This window comes from Hippichthys cyanospilos, chromosome 5, assembly GCF_059441005.1.
Source record: "Hippichthys cyanospilos isolate Australia breed blue-spotted pipefish chromosome 5, RoL_Hcya_1.0, whole genome shotgun sequence".
Taxonomy (NCBI): domain Eukaryota; kingdom Metazoa; phylum Chordata; class Actinopteri; order Syngnathiformes; family Syngnathidae; genus Hippichthys; species Hippichthys cyanospilos.
The window spans coordinates 3,161,078-3,174,701 of NC_142373.1; the positions used below are offsets into that span (position 1 = coordinate 3,161,078).

General features: G+C 46.9%; 1 pseudogene; it reads right to left on the minus strand.

The window, feature by feature from the left end:
• Positions 1–8,396: 8,396 nt before the first annotated feature.
• Positions 8,397–9,497, minus strand: LOC148423181 (NXPE family member 3 pseudogene; annotated as a pseudogene).
• Positions 9,498–13,624: the final 4,127 nt, after the last annotated feature.

Genomic DNA, 13,624 nt, shown 5'->3' on the forward strand with positions numbered 1-13,624 from the left:
CTTTTCAGCCTGAGCCGTGTCGCTTGCGTTTCGCACGCGAACTTGGCTAGTGGCTATTGCCCGGCTCCCGCTGTACCGGCTGCGTTACGCACCCGTTGTAGTTTTTGCGCCGTGTTCCTCTCGCCGATCGCCAGCGTCTCGCCTACGCTCTCGGTCAGTGTCTCCGGCTCGCAGCGGTTGCGTTCCGCACCAGCTCTTGCCTTGTCGTAATTTCTCGGTCTTATGGAGGGCCCTGTGCTGTGCTCCAGTTGTGGCTGTCGCGTTGTGCTGGCGGACTCACGGGATGGACGCTGTTTGCGTTGCCGTGACTCGGCGCACGCTGACACAGAGGTGAGTGTGGCCGAGGATGAGGTGACCGGTCCGTTAGAGTCCAACGAGACTGTGGCTCCTCCTATCGCGCTGGCAGTATCCTTGCCGCCTGTTCGTAGACGTGGCGTGAAACGCCGCTCTGCCAATGTAGCTCCACCTGCTCCCTCTAAGCGTGATCACGCTACAGGTCAGCAATGGGCCTCTGGATTAGAGGAGGAGGTTGCATATTTGCGTTCTCAATTGGAAGGGATGTCGGCACTGTTGCAGGAGCGCCTCCAGCCGAGTGCCCTAGCTTCCGGTGAGCCGTCTTCTTTCCATGGCGCTGTTGCACCGGACTTTTACAAGGATGTTGATGCCATTTCTATCTCTGCTTCAGACTCATGCTTCCGTGGGTCTGAGTTAGATTCTAGGGACTCTACTGTTGGTTCCCCTCCTTCTGATAGAGGTTCGTCGCTCACTGTATTGGGTGATGCAGACTCGCTTGTGTCCCTTTTGTGCGCTGCCTTGCGGGAGCTACAGGTGGACATTCCTTGTCCCCAGTCTCCCCGAACTAATCCCTTTTTCCGACGTGGCCGCCCTTCTGTTGCCTTCGTTGTTCCGCAGTGTGTCCATTATTTAGAACTTTTGCTGTCCTGTTGGGCCGATACGAGTGCATTTGCCCGCCATACTTCTGAGGGTCGGACGCTGGCAGCTTTGCAGGATGCTGCTAACGCTGGGTTAGATCGCATGCCTGCTGTGGAGGAGGATGTCGCTTCCTTGCTTTTGTCGCCAGATGAGCTCGCTCGTAGAACGCGGCGTTGTCCTAACGTACAATGTCGCATGGTGGATGACCTGATTACAAGGGCCTATAATGCATGTGCGCGCTCTGCTCGCATTGGCAACTCTGTTTCGCACCTGTTGTTCGCTGCCATGTCGGTGGCGAGGAAGGGTGATACGGAGTCGGTTGTGTCGTTTGGCGAGGCATGTCTGCATGCATTTGCCCTTATGACAAGAGACCACGGGCGAGCGATGTCCTACTTGGTGCGTTCGCGCCGCCTTTTGTGGTTGTCTCAGTCCTCTTTGACTGAGTCCTCCAAGCGTACTCTGAGGGACTTTCCTGTTGTCCCTGGGACATTTTTCGGTTCTGGTGCGGTGGAGACACTAGAACAATCATTAAGGGTCCGGGAAGCCCGTGTGCAGCTCTCGGATCGTGATAGAGCTTCAGCCGTTTCTGGGCCTCTTCGTTTTCCCGCCTCTGGGCCTCATTTCCGGGTTCCGTCTCGTAGCCAAATGTATGGGGGCGCCAGCTCTCTACGTCTTACCAGACGGTATGCTGCTGCGGACGCTCGCTCTTCGGCTTGTGTGCCTGCTGCGGGTGGCGTTTGTCCCACTGGTGGTTTTCGCTCTGGCTGCCTGACGGTAGACCACGGACAGTTGCCCCTCCGCCTCGCCCCCCCAAGGCCCCGCGACTCCGTGGGTCGCGGGACTGAGGTGTTGGGGCTGGCCGTCGGGTATTTTTCCCCTCAGCAGCTCAGGCTGTGGGCTGCTCTGGGGTCAGACCCCTGGGTGCTTTCCAACCTGTCCCAGGGGTACAGGTTGCAGTTCCGGCGCCGGCCCCCCATACAAAGTCGGGTCAGGGAGACTTATATCGCCGACCCGGCGAAGGCCTTGGCCCTCGATCAGGAACTTACTACTCTTCTGGTCAAGGGGGCCATCGAGCCTGTTTTCCATCCAAGCCTCAGCAGGGGTTTTTATTCCCCTTACTTCCTGATTCCAAAGAAGACAGGTGGTTTTCGTCCGATTTTGGACTTGAGAGGGCTCAATCGTTACCTCAAGAGGTTACCATTTCGCATGCTAACGACCTCCGAAGTATTGCGGTCAGTCAGTCTTGGCGAATGGTTCACGTCAGTCGATCTGACAGACGCTTACTTTCATATCCCCATCGCGCCTCATCACAGACGTTTTCTGCGCTTTGCTTACAGGGGCGCCCACTGGCAGTTCCGGGTGCTTCCGTTCGGCCTCTCACTCTCACCAAGAGTGTTCACTCGCTTCGTGAAGGCGGCCCTTGCTCCTCTGCAGGCAAAGGGCATGAAAGTTCTCCCGTACCTGGACGACTGGCTGATCTGCGCGCAGTCTCGTGCACAGGTAATCAAGGATACTACCGTGCTGCTTCGTCACGTGTCTCGGTTGGGGATCAGGGTGAACCTGTCAAAGTCTACTCTGGTTCCTTCACAACAAACCACCTTTCTTGGAGTGTCACTGGACTCCGTGACCATGCTGGCCCGTCCTTCAATTCAGAGAGTGGACGACGTTGTGCGTGTACTGGAGGGTTTTCGCCTAAACAGGCACATCCCTTTCGGACAATTTTTACGTCTACTGGGCAAGTTGACGTCTCTCACTGCGGTGGTTCCTCTGGGGCTCCTACACCTTCGTCCCCTACAGATGTGGTTGAACGACTTCCGCTTGGATGCCAAGAGACATCGGCACCGATGCCTAATGGTGTCACGTCGCTGTCTTCTCGCATTGGCCCCATGGCGCCGGCGTGCTTTTTTGGCCACGGGCGTGAGGCTGGGAGTGGTGCCGTCTCGCCGGGAAGTGGTTTGCACAGATGCCAGTCTCTCCGGCTGGGGTGCCATTTGGCAACACAGGTTCGCTCAGGGACATTGGTCGTCGGCGGATGCCGCAGAGCACATCAATGTCCTGGAACTTCGTGCGGTGCATCTGGCACTCATCCACTTCCTGCCGTTCCTTCGGGATCGGCACGTCCTGGTGCGGTCAGACAATACCTCGACAGTTTTCCACATCAATCATCAGGGCGGTACCAGATCCATCAGGCTGCTGCTGGTCGCACGCGACCTTCTTCAATGGGCGGCCGCCCACCTAGCCAGTCTGCGGGCAGCCTATCTGCCGGGGGTCCTGAATCAGGTTGCAGACTCGTTGTCTCGCGGAGTTCCAGCGCCGGGAGAGTGGCGTCTGCATCCGGAGATTGTGCTGGCTATATGGGATCGGTTCGGTCAGGCGGAGGTCGACCTCTTTGCCACGCAAGAGTCGACTCACTGTCGCCTTTGGTTCTCCCTGATGCAGGTCAACAGCCCACTGGGGCAGGATGCCCTGGCGCATCCTTGGCCGTTTTGCCTCCTGTACGCCTTCCCTCCCCTTCCCTTGTTGTGGATGGTTCTCCGAAGGGTCCTTCAGGAGGGCCACACCCTGTTGCTGGTGGCCCCCTTTTGGCCGGCACGGACGTGGTTCCCTCTCCTCCACAGCCTGTGCTTTGCCGACCTTTGGCATCTTCCAGCCCAATTGGATCTGTTGTCCCAGCGAGAGGGGCAGTTTTGGCATCCCCACCCTCATCGTCTTTGCCTGTGTGTGTGGCCTCTGAGGGGCCCGAACCGTTGCTGAGCTGCTGCTCTGATTCGGTCAGGCGCACTATTGTCAACGCCAGGGCGCCTTCCACGCGGTTGTTGTATAACAACAGATGGAAGTTATTTGTGTCGTGGTGCACGAAGCTTGCCACGGACCCAGTGACTTGCCCTGTTCCTGTTGTCTTGGAATTTCTGCAGTCTCTCTTGGATAAGGGTCGCTCACCTTCTACGTTGAAGGTTTATGTGGCTGCTATTGCGGCCCGTCACTCGTCGGGTGATGGCGATTCGTTAGGACGCCACCCGCTTGTTTCTTCATTCATGAAAGGGGCCCGCCGTATCCGACCCTACAGCACGCCTACCTGGGACCTGCACGTGGTGCTTGACTCCTTGTGCCGGCCTCCTTATGAACCCCTGGGTGGGGTGCCTCTCAAGTGGGTCTCTCTAAAGACTGCATTTTTGCTTGCAATTGTCTCAGCCAAACGAGTTGGGGAATTGCATGCCCTGTCTGTCAGCCCTTCCTGCATCAGGTGGCACCCTGATGGAGGCGCAGTCACTCTGTGGCCGAATGCCACTTTCGTTCCGAAGGTGCGATCATCTTCCTACGTCAACAAGCCTCTGCTCATCAATCGTTTTGTAACCCCGCCTGGGGATGATGGGGTCTCCGCCGGTCTCTTATGCCCTGTAAGGGCACTGCGTTGTTATGTGGAGACTACGGCATCGCTTCGTAAGTCGTCTCAGCTTTTCGTTTCGTACGGGGGTCCTTCCTTAGGCTCCCAGCTCTCCAAGCAGCGTTTGTCTCACTGGATCGTAGACGTTATCACGCATGCTTACGGGGAATTGGAACTCCCCTTGCCTTCGGGAATCCGCGCCCATTCTACTAGGAGTGTCGCAACTTCTTGGGCTGTGCTGAAAGGGGTTCCCTTGGAGGATGTTTGTGCTGCTGCTTCCTGGTCATCACCGGGCACTTTTGCCAGATTCTACTGTATGGATATTACAGTTCCCCACTCTCTGTCTGTGGTCCTGGGATCCTCAGGGGCGTCTATGTGAGGTTGAGTTGAGTACCTCCTCGTGACTTAGCTGTTATTCGTCATTCCGTGCTTTTAGCACCGCCTCTGGCGGTCTGGAGGGGCGAAATAGAACGACAGTTACGTATGTAACAGCGGTTCTATGAGCCCCGGAGGACCGCCAGATTTACTTGTCACTCGGACTCCCTGTCTCTGCGTTGTTCGCGCGAGTAGGTTCTGAGGGACAGACTGCCGGGTGACTATGCCTTTTATATGTCCCCGGTGTCATATACATGACGTTTTTGTTGGTATGCATTCTCGTCTTGCGCTTGCGCGAAGGCTTATTCCGTGCTTTTAGCACCGCCTCTGGCGGTCCTCCGGGGCTCATAGAACCGCTGTTACATACGTAACTGTCGTTTTACGGTGGTGTCCTAACGAGTCACTATTTAAAATAACTTTTGTACAATTGAGTCGCGATTTATATACGTGTTTCTACAATGATTCTAGAGGTATGAAACTGGAGAATTGACCAGCTAGCTGCTTCATGCTCTATTTGACTTAAATGATACGTAGCTAACGAGACCACGGTAGTTAACTTGCTGTTAACTCGCTGAAATGTCTGAATATTAAACTTACGTCTACAGTGGTTTGTTTGCCCTGACCTTTTTTAAGCTTGAAGTGGGCATTTAACATTGTGTGGTTGTAAGTGATACTTATAACGTTAACAATACTGGGTTATTTTTTCATTGGGTCAGAAAAAGATGAGGCAACCAGAATTCACTTCTGCTAGCAGCTCCCATCCTGGGATGAGTCAGGAGGAGAGAGAATGTGAGTCACACAGCCCATCACCACCAGATCAGAGCATAGAAGCAGTCTTATGCTCACTTCAGTAATTTTAAGTTACAGGGTTCCTATACTAGTATTGAAGTAAATACATATTTTTCAAATGCAATATTTAATAGTGTGTACGTGGAACGGTGTTATTCTAATAAAGATTGAGACGACGCAATGTCAGTATAAAGCAGATATAGTCTTGGCCCAGGAGAAATAGGGAAAGGTCGTCACCTCCAAAAGGAACAGATGGCATCCCCCGACACAACATTCCACCAGGAACATAAGACCAGGTGTGGCCTTCAAGAGAAGATATCAGTCAGGGTTTATGGTGCTCAGACCTACTCCCGCTTCAGAGACTTTTGAAGACACCTTCCCCATGCAAACAGGCCCCCAAGTACGCGCACACTCATGCCCCAAAAGGGTATAAGAACTGAATGTGTAAGGTGAAACTTTGCCATTTTCTGCTTCGACCTGTTGCAGGACTGGCCCAAGGCCTCGTGTACTTTCGGCCCGAGGCCTCGTGTACTTTCCCACTCTGTCTGGATTAAATAAATTGTTTCACTGTGTTGTGGTATGGGCGATCTTTCAACAAAAACGAACACGCGAGGAACTAGTTTAAGGCAAGAAGCTTTTCTAGATTCCTTAAGTATAGAAGGTTAGGAATTTGATTTTCTACATTTACAGGTCTATCGGAGTATGGAAAATGGAAACAATTGTTTGGAAATATGTTTATCTCAATACTTTTCTTGGTTATCTTAAAATGATGGTGTTATTTGCATACACTACCAATCCACAATCTCTTGGAAAAAATTTGGTGGCATGATGGCATACAAATTTAGAAAAATGATAACAAATGAAATACACATCTTATTACTCAAATGTCACAAAAAGATGCCTTTCTTTGTTGCTGAGAAATCTTACAATAAGGGTCATAACATTTTAAATGTGGAGGAACCCTAAAGTTTTTTTGTTTTTTTTTTAAGTGTTGGTTATTGATATGCGTTGTCTTTTTTAAAAGGTGGTTTTATGTTTATTTTGCATACACTAATGTTTTTTTTTAATTTTTATACAATGTAGTTCCATTAAGGAACTCCCTTATTGTCTTCTGTGTCCAGAAGACAATGGATGACTTTGTAAAACATTTTGCCACTTCTCACCATAACCGAAGGAGGGGGGGTGGTGTTGGTGCATTTTCACCATTATTGTAAAAATTAATTTGTTGAAAAAATGTTACCAAGTTGTGTTTTACATTTTCTGCATTAATGAACTGCAAATTATATATACATGAATTTCATGACCTGTGTGCTTAGTAGGTACTTTTCAACATCTGACGCACCGATTGCAGTTGATAAATCGAGAAACAAATTCATTGTTATAGTCTGTGAAATAGCTTTGGCCACCCCAAGGATAAAAGTTTAGCTCTACCACTGGTCATTGCCGTGACTTTATAGTTCTCGGACACTTTGTATTTCCCCTTTATATTATTTTATTTTTATGTGTACCATGCAATGTCTGGCAACCACTTCAGAGTGTGTCTCCCGCCTACTGCCCGAAGACAGCTGGGATATGTACCAGGATGCCAGCGACCTAGTGATGATAAGTGGTTTAACATGATTTTTTTTTGGTTTTGTACCTGCCAAATTTACAATATATGTGACTTTTGTGGTAACTATTGTTCATTGTGCTTTTTTTTTTCAATTAAGCATTTAAAAAGAAGCTGATCTCATTTTTGTGTAGGTACCCACGAACACACTAACATACTGTAATGTACATGCACTAATGCGCACACACCTAATAAGTCATGATCCTTTCCCAATCTGCATATTGTGACTTGCAGTTGGAGAAGTGAGATTTGTATTGAAAAGTATTTGCTCTACATTTTTTGACTGTATATTTTGTATATATTCTAAACGTGGATTAAACTACATCTAATACAAGATAACATACATTCAGTACAAGCATAAATTATATTGTAGAAGACTTGGTGCAAAAACAGTAAGACCCTTCAGGCGTCCCATATGGAAGTGGCACGGTTCCAACAAAGTGTCAATAATTTCTCCATGTGTCTGTACGATTCAGAAAGCCTTGTTAACCCATGACTAGATAAACCAACCCAGGATGGCAGACCGGCGATCCCGCCAAATTTACTGATGGTTTTGTTCTGTTTGACCTTTCTTGGTGCCGAACGATGATATGTTGGTAGCTTCTCAGCTGGTGCCGATGCAAGATTTCACTTTCAACTTGATAATAACAAGCTCATGTAATTTGGATTCAATTAGATTCCTAAGTTGGAACATTCCAGCGATACAGCATACAATCAAATGTTACAGAGTTCCCAAATTTTCTAAGTTGTTGGCACTTGATATTGAGTACTGTACTTCAAAAAGACACAGCCACAGTTTAAAGCAGCAGCAAATCTTTTGGAGTCAGGGACTGCCTTTAGAAAGCAAATTTCCCAATCCCCCCCATTGCAAATCTTTGCGGAAACCCAAGCCAAACATTAAGTGCCCTTTTTATTCACCGACCAATTCAATTTGACAACAATTATATTTGTTAAAGATTATTTCAGAAATGCTGAAGTTTAGGGAAAAAATGCAAATTGCATACCTCCTTACAGGTTGCTGCTAATTTAGACAAAAAAAAAACAAATGAGAGAAGAAATTGCCACTTTAGCCTTGCTATCTTCATCGCCTCGTGAGCAAGGAAATGTTGAACACAAAACGCAATATGACACATTTTGAAATTTGTCAAAATGTGCTGTGTTCAAATTATAAAAAGAAACATATAACTGGTTGAATGGATTTCTTTATTGAAGAGTCATGAATACTTTCACAATTTATAATTAATTACGGTAAACATGTTTTTATTAATACACAACCCAAATGATTACACTAAACTCCTGCAGTCAAGGGCCCAAGGACCCCACTTTGACAATGAAAACATGCAATTTTTTTTTCTTTTCGTTCTGCCTAGTGAAGATTACTTATATATGTGAATACTCCTCAGTTTATGCAATGGATTAGTTTTTGCAAATTGCTACTTAAAAAAAAAAAGGAAAAAAAAAATCAATGACCTTCAATTCCATGTTTTTAAATGAAGTCTAAACCTGTTAGTGCTGTCAGCCTGGTTTGATTCAGAAAAATCATACAGTGTTCCCGTTCCCATCACGACAAATGTAAGACAACATAACATCTACCATTTTCTTGACAATTTCTCGCGGAGGGTGCAAATCATAAGGCGCACGGTGCGCCGCACACATTTTCCAGGCATCCACAAGCATAACGTCAAGACCCTTGAACATGGTGCGCAGTAAAACGTCCAGCTGCATTGCAAACCAGTCGTTGTTGTGCAGAATGTCAGTCGAACGCGAAGCCTGAGGGTTTGCCGTGCGAACCACCACGACTGTTCCCGGAGCCCGGTCCAGGAGTCGCAACACCGCCTTGCCAATATGCCGTAGTCGGCGTATATATACCTCCGCGGGGTAAGTGTTTAAGTCGGCCCAAATGCTGAGCACCACTACCGTGTTGGGACCGCTAATCAATCTGTCCAGCTCGTTGGAAATGTCGCGCAACTGGCCGACTGGGACAGGGAAGCGGAGGTGTGGGCCGTGGTTTTGGTATTTTAGCACAATGTTGTGGGGGCTGTCCACCGCCATTAGTTTTCCCCAGGGAGCTGCATCCAAATGGTGTAATCTCTTCATCCCTGCAGGGTAACATTCAATAGAGGATACAAGTGGTCAAGAGCAACTTAAGATTCAATATTTTCCACATGTACGAACTGTTGGAATTTTATTTCTAAATCAACATAAACTCAAGTTAGTAATCTGACTCCAATTTGTGACCTTACCCAACTGCCACTCATCCAACTACTTGCGCGCTCGTGCTGCAATAGAAAGGTATCAGGAAGCCGGCATTTTCACACACGGGTGGATTTATTCCTAACACACAGATCTAATACAAGCACCTGGGTCTCGGGTCCCTCTCAATACAGCCCTGTACGCCTCTGTTGCCACCAGCAGGCGTACTCTCCATCCGAGTTGCCCAGCAATGAGTTATACTACACGATATGCAAATGGCACATCAACAAAGGCATCCTGGCATTATTTTATTGGCTATGTGTATACTGCAGTTAACTTTAGCTTGCTCTCATTGGTCTTTCTTCCCCTGCAGAATCACTTGCTTACTCCTCCTGGTTGTAGTTTTCCTCAAAGTTGTTTTCCACCAGGTGCCGAGGTCATCTCGTCCCCGCGACTAGCACCGTTTGCTCTGAAACATTCCATTCTTACACTCCCTTGGAACCCAATATTGTTTTGTTCACTTTACAGTCTCACACTCTCATACACAGAATGTAGCAACATCTAATGAACTACTTTAAGCTCAAACTCTTATATTCCTTTAAAACTAAGACCCGGGAGCCATTTGCGGCATATACATTGGTGTTGAAAGGTGATTGGATCGTGGTTGCGACACCCATGTCTCTCTAAGCTACATACGTACCTAATAACTATGACATGGCAACTACAATTAAATAGACTTTATATGGGTTTTCAAGGCAGCTCGGTGGAATAGTGGTTCACACGACCGCTTCACAGTTCAGGGACCCAAGTTCAAATGCACCTCCAGCCTTCCTGTATGGAGTTTGCATGTCCTCTGCGAGCCCACCTGAGAATACTCCGGGCACTCCGGCTTCCTCCCACACTCCAAAAAAAACATGCATGGCAGGTTTATTGAACATACTAAGTTGTCCTTAGGTGTTTTTGGGCGCGTGAATGCTTGTTCCTCTGTGTGTGCCCTGCAATTGGATGGCAACCAGTTCAGGGTTTCCCCCGCCATCAACCCAAAGTCAGCTGGGATTGCCACCAGCAAGCCTGCAACCATTGTGGGGATAAGCGGCTATAGAAAACGGATGGATGGGTTTTCTAGATATGAAAAAAAAAAAATCAACTAAAGTAGTAAGCTTTTTCTGTCTAAAACATTTAGAATAGGAATGGATGAGTACTGATACGAAATATCGGTAGTTGTGATTGTAACCAATACTAGTATCGGCCACTCTCTTGGAAAAGTTTGGTGGGCGAGGGTGGATGAATGGATTAATGGATAGATGTCTAATTGTACAATTAATGTCTGTCAAACATGTTTCCACTTACTGTTGACTGAAAATGACACGTGCATCACCAATCATGGCTCTGCTTATGGACATTAGATTAGCAAACCCACAAATTGGGTGAGATGTGATTACTTGAACCTTGTGCACGTGTGATGTCATTTTCAGTCTACAGCATGGAAAAATGTTTTTAGAATTGTTTTTACTGGTCACATTAATTATAAAGAAAATATGAACATTATCCTGCTTAAAACGACAAAATTTAGTATTCCTGTTCATACATTTCTGTTTCCTATGTTGTCCTTCTACTTCGGTAAATGAGTAGATTCAATACCTCTACTTTTACCACATCTTTCCAACTCATGAGTGAAGTTACCAGAATTCTTTAAGATATAAGTGATCACCTGGAAGAATGGAGACAAGGTACTCGAACCACTGGTGTATGGTCGAGTCGCCATTCATATAGACCGTCTTGTTGGTCAAACACTGAGTGATGGCAGAAGTGGTGTCAAACATTCTTCTGATCCAGCACCTGTCCGACAACACCTACCCTGTCTTTTGTTGAGTGCAGCCGAGCCAACAGCACATCGCCCCCATAGCGCTTGGGCTGGCGCTTGAAGTCATGCACGTGAACCAGTACTTCCAGCTGGTCACCAACATACCAATGCTGTTTGTTTTTGGAAGGGATGATTCTAAACAGGCTGTGGGCTGGGTCACTTGTCTGGGACAGGTTCAGTGTTTCGGGAGCCAGACGGCGGCTGGGGCCAGACAATAGAGTCCAACAAGTTGCATTCCTCCAGCTCTTCTTCAGGTGACGGTGGCTGTCCCAAATGTGGACAGAATGTATGACTGTGATGATATATTGGTGATGGCTGGATTTGGTTCTGGACCTTGTAGAGTGCTGACAATATGTGGTACTTCCAGTCCTGAATCGGGAACATGAAATGTATATGTGTTGACTGTGTCGCCTCCCAAAACAACACAAGCATAAATAAGTATGCAAAGGACACTACAGTCATCGGGCTGATCACCGGTGGCGTCGAGATAGCATATAGAAAGGAGGTGGCAGGACCTTGTGGCCTGGTGTCGCAGCAACAATCTCCACCTCAACACAGCTCTGTCTCAATCTGCCTCATTACCAGTCACTTTACCGCACACACGCATACACCTTACAAATCCTGCACAGTGCAAGAATGTTCCTAAATACATCATATTTCGCTTTACATGATCGTCATATGTACCCAGTTTCTTCTACTTGATCTACTCCATAATATGCTTAGAATGTAAGTCTTAATTTATGAGTAGTTAATTACTACTGCCATTATTGCTCCATTAGTTTTTTTGTTGTTGTTTTTGTTTTATTGCCTACTTTGTTATTTGCTCGATTGTGGAACGTGGTCTGCTCGGGAAAGTGAACAGAACAAGAATTTCATTGTGTAGTATTACAATGACTCTAAAACTCTTGAATCTTGAAGCAATTATTCTCAAGTGTTGGCAGGTGAACATGAAGCATTTATACCAACCAGCTGCTCTAAAAACCACATCATCCTTCTCACTATGTATGTAATATCAACAGCGGCCAGAGGCTGCGCCATAATAACGAAGATCAAGGACAAGCTTATGAACTGTTAAACTAAATAATCTCCAAAACATTATTTCGGGTGCAGCCCACGCGACTCAGTACCAGTTGATCCACGGACCGGACCGGGGGTTGGGGACCACTACTCTAGAGGATGTGGAAATGATCTCCAAAGATGAAGATTCCACTGATGCAAAGCCTTCATTTCTCCAATTAAGGTGATAAACCACTTAAACAGTTCCTTATCTCCACTGGAGTAATGAAGAACAGCATTCCAAAGATATTACGGGTGGATGGCATTCTTTTACCAGTTCATGCATGAGGATAATGGAGAGGGACTGCACAAGTACAATTCTGCTGCGTTCTGGGGCAGGCTCTCCAAATGTTTTTTTTTTTTTTTTTTTTTTTTTGATTCAGAGATCCCTAGGCGACATGAAGGTTAAAAAGGCAAAAAGGGCAGCTAGGGGGAATAACACAGTCAGAACCCAGTGTATTTGTCCGTCTATGTGTGACAAAACATTCTGTGTAGTAAGACTCTGCAAGATATTTTGTAAATCACAAGTGAAGCGATATCGGTCTGCGGTTTGAACTTGGCCAGGCCGGTTTGAGATGGCTTTGTCACAGCAAAGCATTTCTTGATTGCAAGCAGTTATATTGATTGTAGAAAATGTATAATCATTATAGTTACAATTATTCTGACAATTAACAAGCTCATTTGTCAGCAAATTGAGTCGAAGCACCCACCTACCAAATTGTGGTAGGGGTTTGCGCTTTCTAGACCTGACTTTTCCATCTCTGATTATCATCAACTCAAACAAAAAGCAGCTTCAAATATGTCTCTTTGTATGCCATGAACTAAAAATACAAGTGTTTTTTTTTTTTTTTAATGAATGGGAGACATAGTAGACCTAACTGTAAAGGCCGCTGATTTGACATGCGTGAGAAGACCTTTGATCAAGTGAAAGAAACTTATTGTAATGATGCCCCATCATATGACCTTGTAAAACGCTGGCATCATGAATTCAAACATGGCCAGAAATCTGTGGAAAAAGCTCCCAGACCTGGTCACCCGCCTGATCAGGCATCAGTCAGTCAAGTTGAAGGTGCCATTTTGGAAGCTCGACACAAAACTATTTCCCAAATAGCCCTAAAGTTCAAGGTTAGTACAGGGTCTGTGGAAACTATCGTATGACCGTTTGCAAATGCATCAGATTGTCTGGCAGATAGATTCCCTGGTTGGTGACATCTTTCCAAAGGCGAGAACACATCGAGTGCTCGAGGATGAATTGGGAGATGTCTTAAGATGATGAGTCAAAGTTTTTCAAAAGACAGATTAGACAGGATGAAACCTTGCTCTATGACTATGATCCAGAGACCAAAGCCCAATCAATGCAGTTGAAGCACTTGGGACTCTCAACCTCCAACGAAGGCAATGGTGCAGCCCTCTACTGGCA